Genomic DNA, 9,911 nt, shown 5'->3' with positions numbered 1-9,911 from the left:
TGCCCATAGCCAAGCAAGAGGGATTAACCCTATTCTGGCTTGTGTGGCAGTGTAGCTCCCTGCCACTGGGTGATGGTATTTTCTTTGTCTGTTCTATGCTAACATTTTTAAAACAGCACATATCTGCAGAATCCAATAAATCCATTCAGGTACAAGAGTATTTTGACAAGTTTATCTGCCTGTGGTTCAAGTAGGACTCTCCGGTGAGGGCACAATAAGACCCTCGGGATTGGGCTGCCGAGCAGTGGAACTGTTCTCTGGAGTGATTGTGTTATTTTGAATACTTATGGGGTGAGTGGGAATGGTGGAGTGATGTTTCTCCAGATCTAAAAATCCAACATCTGTACCTTACCTCATTAGTGTTCATATGGCTAACTGCAATCAAATCTAAAGAGACATGTTTCAAAATGTAGTGTAAAACCTTCCCAGAAAGTAGTTTCTGTTTATCTGTCAGTAGCAGGTGTTCCAGAGTGAGTGAATACTGAATATAGTTCAGTTCAGGCTGAGACATTTTTTTAATGACACAAAAATAATCTGTCTTTTTATTATTCCTCTGAACCCTTATTTCACTGAGAAATATTGCTCTAGATGATCTCCCCGTGTCTGCAAGGGTTTCCTTCGGCTGCTCTGGTTGCTCAACAGTCCAAAAACACACGTAGGTGAATGTGTGAGTGTGTGTCGTCCCCCGAAGGGTGCGTACCCACCTTGTGCACAGTGATTCCGAGATATACCACTACATAGGGTTACAAATTGACACCAGTGTTGAATGAGCCTGACCTTCAAGCCCTCAGATGGCACTGCATAAGAAACTGTCATGCTACAATTATAAATATAGCCAGATTGACATCAACTATAGGCACAAAAGCCAGTGCCTCTCATGGTATCAGTGACCATGGTATGGGTACCTTGCAGCTGGGAGTATGCTTTTTCCTGAGAAGCCCATGGTTATTTCAGCAAGACAATGCCACGTCTCATTCTGTATGTGCGGCAACAAAATGGCTTCATAGACCCAGAATGCGTGTGTTTGACTGACCTGCCTTCAGTCCAAATCTGTCTCCTACGGCGCATCATTGTGTTCAGTGGCTGAAGTCTTGTATCAAGTCAGAATGGGCAAAAATTCTATTTGCAAAACGTTAACAACTGGTTTCCTCAGTTCTCAAATGATTAAACAGTGCAATTAAAAGGAAAGGTGATGTAACACAGTGGTAACATGACTGTGCCAGCCTTTTTGGACTATGTTGCAGGTGTCAAATTATAAATGTGTTTATATTTACTAAATTTAATAAGTTGGTAAGGGAATGCATTGGAAATGTATTTGTGATTTTGTCAGACAAAAAAAAATTATGTATATATATATATATAGTAGGCAACACTAATGTTTTGATCTAAAATGTTTGACTTAGTGCTTTACTTCACTCTTTCTTTTTTTTTTTGATTCCTGTGGTCTGAAATAAATGCGAAGAGAAGGAGAAAGTGCTGAGAGAAACCGCAGTCTGTGTGTCCTGCAACAACCTCAGCCCTCATTTATATTCAACTGAAGCTAAAGGCCAGAACTTTCAGATGTGATTTCACAAAGGCATTCCTACTCATCTGGACCAAGATCTCTCTCTCTGTTTCTCTCTCTCTCTCTCTGTAAATTAGAAGAGCAATGGAACTGTGTTCTCTGGAGTAGCAGGAGTAGTGGGAGTAGTTTTTGTGAGTCCGAACTTATCAAACAGAAGTAACTGACCTCACCTATGCAGCTGAGGCTGTCGTGAAATTCTCAGAGAAATCTCACTAAAAGACAGGTGTGAGACATGGCATGTTCAGGTTGAGACTTGAGCGGCTGATTGATTTAAGAGAGAGAGAGAGGGGTGAAGAAGAAAATATATGAGGCTTATATGAGGGCGAGTGAGAGAACGAAGTGTGACATCGGTGGAAGGACAGGAGAGAGAAGCGACTCAGGATAGAGAGTCGCCAAGATCGAGTCCGGAAGAGGGGTCCAAACCTGAACGACTGATTGAGAGAATCAGAGAGAGAGTCAAATACCATTACTTTAATCAGGACGACCTCCTCCTCCAAAGTGGGCTAATGTCCCCAAACATTTGAAAGGACTTCAGGAAAAAGACACTACAGAGTAGTGTATAATAGTGTAGTAAGACGCTGGCTGCTGGGAAACACCTACCTTGTATGTTCACTCTGGCCACTTTACTGGAAACACCCCCCATTTTGTATGTGTGAATTATGTAAGTAGTGATATAAGGAGTTCAACTGACCCATGCAGTGCAGGCCACAAAATGAAAGCCAAATACACACGTGATTGTCATTTTTTTCCCTCCTTTTCCCAGTTTTCCTACGTTTTCTTGCCTTCGCTGCCATCTAGAGGTCAGCAGTGGGACACTTCCAAGTCCAGAGTCCAGTCAAGTCCCATTAAATTCCGTGTTTAAACCCCCAAAGAGGTTCTGAAAATACAGGGCCAACTCCTTTTCCAGTATTCATCCAGGGTATTTTTGTTTTTCAATCTTTGTGTAATCCCCTTTGGATTTTGAAAATTGGAAACAGATGGAATACGTTTTCTCAAGCAATTTTGCAATGAAAAAATGTTAGATATAGTGACTACACTTCAGATGACTTGACTATTTCTTAATAAATTTATGGATTGATTGAAGCATGAGCCAGAAATGAAACATTGTAAAAATAAAACAATCCTACCTCATGATTGAAAGAGATCACTAACAGTCTATTATCTTATATTATCACATATATTGTAAGAATTTATTTCAGTTTTTCTATGTATTAGTACATTTCCCACAATGTAGATATTAGCTCTCTAGGCAAAATCACTTTAAAGAAGAGAAAAACAAAACATCCACGAATAGGTCAAATAATCTCATAGTATTTAAACAACAGTTACATAATGAGAAATATTAGCTATATTCGCTACATTTAAAAAGAAGTTACTTGTCAAGAACAGAGTATTCTGAATTAAAATGCTGGTTCTAACTGTATCTGGCTCTATTCAAATGATCTAACAGAAAATGGTCCAGTGTCAACAATGCAATTCATCACTTTAATCTGGGAATTATCTCTTAAATCCCTCATTATGTGAGATGCAAGGATCATGAACCATGGCTGTGAATACAGCACTTCTGTCCATATACACTGAGTCTCATAAGGCTGATTAAATCAGAGTGAATTAGAGTTTCTATCCTTTGTAAACAATCCAGACACTTGTGTTTTTTAATGGGTTTAGAGCTCAGTAGAATATTACAGAAAGGTGTTAGTGTACAGGGCAATATTACAGAAAGGGTAAATAAGGGTAAGTAAAGTTCCATTAAAGTAGAGTTCCGTTTTACTCTTTATAACATTTTTATTAATTCTAATTCAAATACCATGACACTGTAATGACATCTCTGTGTATGTTTTCACTAGCCCCTAAATGTTTCTTTAAGGAGTAGCATGTCAAACAGGTAGTGGAAAACCAAACATGCATAAATGTGTCATTACAGTGTTGTGGTATTTGAATGAGAATTTATAAAAATGGAACCCATCCATCCATTCATTATCTGTAACGCTTATCCAGTTCAGGGGCACGGTGGGTCCAGAGCCTACCTGGATTCATTGGGCGCAAGGCGGGAATACACCCTGAAGGGGGCGCCAGTCCTTCACAGGGCAACACACACACACACACACATTCACTCACACACTCACACCTACGGACACTTTTGAGTCACCAATAAACTTATGTGTACTTATGTATACCAACATGTGTTTTAGGACTGTGGGAGGAATCCGGAGCACCCGGAGGAAACCCACGCAGACACAGGGACAACACACCACACTCCTCACAGACAGTCACCCGGAGGAAACCCACACAGACACAGGGAGAACACACCACACTCCTCACAGACACTCACCCGGAGGAAACCCATGCAGACACAGGGAGAACACACCACACTCCTCACAGACAGTCACCCGGAGGAAACCCACGCAGACACAGGGAGAACACACCACACTCCTCACAGACAGTCACCCGGAGGAAACCCACGCAGACACAGGGAGAACACACCACACTTGTCACAGACAGTCACCCGGAGGAAACCCGCGCAGACACAGGGAGAACACACCAACCCCTCACAGACAGTCACCCGGAGGAAACCCACGCAGACACAGGGAGAACACACCACACTCCTCACAGACAGTCACCCGGAGGAAACCCACGCAGACACAGGGATAACACACCACACTCCTCACAGACAGTCACCCGGAGGAAACCCACGCAGACACAGGGAGAACACACCACACTTGTCACAGACAGTCACCCGGAGGAAACCCACACAGACACAGGGAGAACACACCACACTCCTCACAGACAGTCACCCGGAGGAAACCCACGCAGACACAGGGAGAACACACCACATTCCTCACAGACAGTCACCCGGAGGAAACCCACGCAGACACAGGGAGAACACACCACACTCCTCACAGACAGTCACCCGGAGGAAACCCACGAAGAGACAGGGAGAACACACCACACTTGTCACAGACAGTCACCCGGAGGAAACCCACGCAGACACAGGGAGAACACACCACACTCCTCACAGACAGTCACCCGGAGGAAACCCACGCAGACACAGGGAGAACGCACCACACTCCTCACAGACAGTCACCCGGAGGAAACCCACGAAGAGACAGGGAGAACACACCACACTTGTCACAGACAGTCACCCGGAGGAAACCCACGCAGACACAGGGAGAACACACCACACTCCTCACAGACAGTCACCCGGAGGAAACCCACGCAGACACAGGGAGAACACACCACACTCCTCACAGACAGTCACCCGGAGGAAACCCACGCAGACACAGGGAGAACACACCACACTCCTCACAGACAGTCACCCGGAGGAAACCCACGCAGACACAGGGAGAACACACCACACTCCTCACAGACAGTCACCCAGAGGAAACCCACGCAGACACAGGGAGAACACACCACACTCCTCACAGACAGTCACCCGGAGGAAACCCACGCAGACACAGGGAGAACACACCACACTCCTCACAGACAGTCACCCGGAGGAAACCCACGAAGAGACAGGGAGAACACACCACACTTGTCACAGACAGTCACCCGGAGGAAACCCACGCAGACACAGGGAGAACACACCACACTCCTCACAGACAGTCACCCGGAGGAAACCCACGCAGACACAGGGAGAACACACCACACTCCTCACAGACAGTCACCCGGAGGAAACCCACGAAGAGACAGGGAGAACACACCACACTTGTCACAGACAGTCACCCGGAGGAAACCCACGCAGACACAGGGAGAACACACCACACTCCTCACAGACAGTCACCCGGAGGAAACCCACGCAGACACAGGGAGAACACACCACACTCCTCACAGACAGTCACCCGGAGGAAACCCACGCAGACACAGGGAGAACACACCACACTCCTCACAGACAGTCACCCGGAGGAAACCCACGCAGACACAGGGAGAACACACCACACTTGTCACAGACAGTCACCCGGAGGAAACCCACGCAGACACAGGGAGAACACACCACACTTGTCACAGACAGTCACCTGGAGGAAACCCACGCAGACACAGGGAGAACACACCACACTCCTCACAGACAGTCACCCGGAGGAAACCCACGCAGACACAGAGAGAACACACCACACTTGTCACAGACAGTCACCCGGAGGAAACCAACGCAGACACAGGGAGAACACACCACACTCCTCACAGACAGTCACCCGGAGGAAACCCACGCAGACACAGAGAGAACACATCGACTCCTCACAGACAGTCACCCGGAGGAAACCCACGCAGACATGGGGAGAACACTAAATGGAACCCAGTTTATTTAAAGGTAAACCCGTAACGTCTACCATTGTGGCTAAGTGCTGTCCTCTCTGGTTTATTACATTCTGTTTCTAAGTGATCAGAAAAAGCATAAATAAGTCAGTATTGATCACCTATGGAGCAGGAATAGAGCAATATCCTCATGTCGGTTCATGATTTTCAATGTTTGGAATTCTCTTTGTTGTCTAAACATACTCCAGATGTGAGCAGAGAGAGAGAGAGAGAGAGAGAGAGAGAAAGCCTAGCATAGCAGGCTAAGCCCGTCTGTCTTTCACTCATTTACAGACACTGGGGATCCATAAAAACACATCAGACTGGTTTTTAGCACGAAAACTATGCCGTTAAGGGCCAGTGAGAACATGCATGAAACTGTATGCTACAGTAAGTGCCCAGTCACCCTCTAAACAGTGCCTCGAGTAAAGTTTTACCAGATTATTTCATCTAAAATGACCCGCCAATGGAAAAAGTAAAAGTCTCCAGTTAAATTAAATTCAAACAATTTATAGGCACTACGACTTTTCTCACAGCAAATAGTGACTATATTTTTTGGTTACATTTGATTGTTTGTTTGATTGTTTGTTGTTGCCTAGAATACAAAATATACACACCTCATTTCTTAATAAACACATCACAAATCTCCACTTCCCCATCCGCACTGACTATGATTTTTCTTAAATATAATTTTGAACTAATGCATAACTGTAATATAATTATAATTATTATAAACATTATACACCTAATGGCCTGGATGTTTCAGAGGTTCAGCAGGTTACCTCTAATGGCTGCAGGGCCATCATCTGTGCTGCGATGGTCTGTACAGCGGCCCAGACAATTTTGTCACCACAGCATTTTCTCCTTAAACTCCCGCTGATTAGACCCAGGCTTAAACTGCATTAATTTCATGGAAGAACAGACAAAGCGATGGAGAGATGAACTTACTGACAACGGCAGGGCCTGCATTATTAAAAGCTGCAGGGACAACACCAAGAGGAGTAAAAAATAATGTGAGAGGAGGAGGGGAGAGGGTGGGCAAAACACTGTAGGAATGCTAAAGAAAAAGAGAGAGTGATAAACCAGGGTAAGACCAGCCTGTTTATACTATCAATAGTTCATCTAACGTAATTAATGTTATTCTACTGCTGTTTGTCTTCTCAGCTACTTTCCTAACCATACAAAAGCCTCAGACTTGTCTAGAGCTGGGTATGGTTCAGGTAGGTCTCATTCATTTGCCTTGTAGTGTCCAAGACCCCCCCCCACCCCCCACCCCACAGTATCACAGCACAGCCCCCTCCCACCTTTTTGCAACACCTGGTTTAAGGCATTTTGGAGATTATATGGTGAATTAAGTCATTGCTGATTTCCTACTGGATACACAGTGTATACCCTCGTATCAGGTGTACTACCCTCGAGCAGATAATTGTATCTATTAAGGCTGATTATCCACAGCTCACTCTCACCCAGCTGGAGTGGCTTTTATCACTGTACCTTTCCTGAGGATGTTAGTAAAGCTGTGGATGTGAATATTTTAAACTTAAAGGCTTATCTTATTTAGTACAATGTTCTAAAAATATACCAGTTATAACTAAAAAAATATTTGCCTAAGGAATTAGGGAACAGTTTTCAAATACGTTGTAATAATCTCATAATATCATTAACTTAATATGATTACATGAAGTACAAGGCAGGAACACACCCTGCAGGGGGCGCCAGTCCTTCCCAGGGTGACACTTTTGAGTCGCTAATCCACCTACCAACGTGTGTTCTTGGACCATGGGAGGAAACCCATGCGGACACAGAGAGAACACACCACACTCCTCATAGACAGTCACCTGGAGGAAACCCACGCAGACACAGGGAGAACACACCACACTCCTCACAGACAGTCACCCGGAGGAAACCCACGCAGACACAGGGAGAACACACCACACTCCTCACAGACAGTCACCCGGAGGAAACCCACGCAGACACAGGGAGAACACACCACACTCCTCACAGACAGTCACCCGGAGGAAACCCACGCAGACACGGGGAGAACACACCACTCCTCACAGACAGTCACCCGGAGGAAACCCACGCAGACACAGGGAGAACACACCACACTCCTCAATGCCGCCCCACTTTTAAGCTCTGTTTTAAAAGATAAATATAATGATTTGTTTGAATTTAATGCATAAAACACATTATATGTACCATACCCTTTCTTTCTGACACCATGAAATGTGGTCTATGAGTAGAATCGGGTATACCGACTACACTTAAAATGATTTCACTTGCTGAGTGATCATTTTTTTTGCAGTGCAAACTCAGCCCTAATAGACCTGCAATAATGCCTCAACACTGCCTCAATCCACAGTCTAGATTCTCCACAGAGGCTCAGTACCAACGTCAGATCAGATTATTCTGCTCATTATCGTCTCCCTGAGCCTAACGAGCAGGAAACATATGGGTGTTTTCCTGTGAGGGTCAAACTCACTCCGGCTAGTCTTCATCCCCACTTCAGCATTGCTTGTAGGAAGGTCTTACTGCCAAACGAAATCCAAACTTAAAGTGGACATATGCAAGACTCGCTTTCATATTTCCACTTGGGTCTCTACTGCTTCTATAAACACTCCAAGCATGAAAAAAAAACTCCATCTGAATTTGGTATCAGGAATCATACGTTTCTACGAGCCGTTTGTATGGCTCCCTTGTTGTGACATCACATTAGGGAAATTTGCAAAGATCTACCCTGGCATTCTTGAAGGTGTTTGTGCAGGCAGAGCTAGACCACCCTATACACTCATGACTCACGTTGCGTACGGACCCGCAAATTAACTAAGGCCCCTGTCTCAAGTTAGGGAGAGTTTGTGTATCATCAGAAGATGAAGAGAAACTATCATTCAAAGTAGAAAAAAAGACTATGAGTCTGAGCTGAAGGAACAGCAGTGAGGTAAACCTGTGGCTGTTCTGGATTGTTAATAAATAATAGTCTACGTACATAGCCACGGGAATATATTTAGAGGTGGCGTGCACTGCACAGCTGCTCTTCACCACCTTAAAAGCCTTGCAGTGCCACAGTGTCATGAAGCAAACTTGGAAGCAGAAAACTGAACATAAACTGATGTTTTTATATGGTCTAGTATTCATTTAAACTTCCCCAAACACACCAGAAGAGTTTAAAAGTTGCTTAATGTTTCATACCACCTTAAAAAAGTGACGTATTTATTTCCAAGTGCTAAGTTGAGTTCTGGGCGACATGGTGGCTCCAGGGACCTGGAGGTTGTCGGTTCAAGTCTCGCTCTTAATGACCGTCTGTTGGGATTTTGGTGTGGTGTCTGTGTTGGTTTCCTCTGGGTGCTCCAGTTTCCTTCTATTCCACCTTAAGGACTGAAGCTGTTACAGAATCAGACAAATGCATGGGCTGGGTGGGCGTGGCCAGCAACATCTTATTTGCATAAAAGTGACATAGCCTTTAAAGAGCTCATTCTGAAAGGGACTGAAAGTGGCAAGAATACAGCTGGTGATATCTCGTATGGTTTCCTCCGGTTGACTGTCTGTGAGGAGTGTGGTGTGTTCTCCCTGTGTCTGCGTGGGTTTCCTCCGGTTGACTGTCTGTGAGGAGTGTGGTGTGTTCTCCCTGTGTCTGCGTGGGTTTCCTCTGGGTGACTGTCTGTGAGGAGTGTGGTGTGTTCTCCCTGTGTCTGCGTGGGTTTCCTCCAGGAGACTGTCTGTGAGGAGTGTGGTGTGTTCTCCCTGTGTCTGCGTGGGTTTCCTCCAGGTGACTGTCTGTGAGGAGTGTGGTGTGTTCTCTCTGTGTCTGCGTGGGTTTCCTCCGGGTGACTGTCTGTGAGGAATGTGCTGTGTTCTCCCTGTGATATCTCCTTTAAACTGTGTGCAGTTCATAATTTACTATTTTGTCTTGGTTCAGTTGTTTTATTTCTACCTACTCCCACCGTAAACAATTTGATCAAGACCAGTTCCAGCCATATTTTAAGGCTTCCTCAATCACACGATAAATCTGCAAAGGGTGAGGAGCGCATGCTTCCTCCAAGACATGTGAACCATGTGAATC

This window comes from Hoplias malabaricus, chromosome 11 (genome assembly GCF_029633855.1).
Source record: "Hoplias malabaricus isolate fHopMal1 chromosome 11, fHopMal1.hap1, whole genome shotgun sequence".
Taxonomy (NCBI): domain Eukaryota; kingdom Metazoa; phylum Chordata; class Actinopteri; order Characiformes; family Erythrinidae; genus Hoplias; species Hoplias malabaricus.
Note: the sequence above shows the minus strand (reverse complement) of the source record.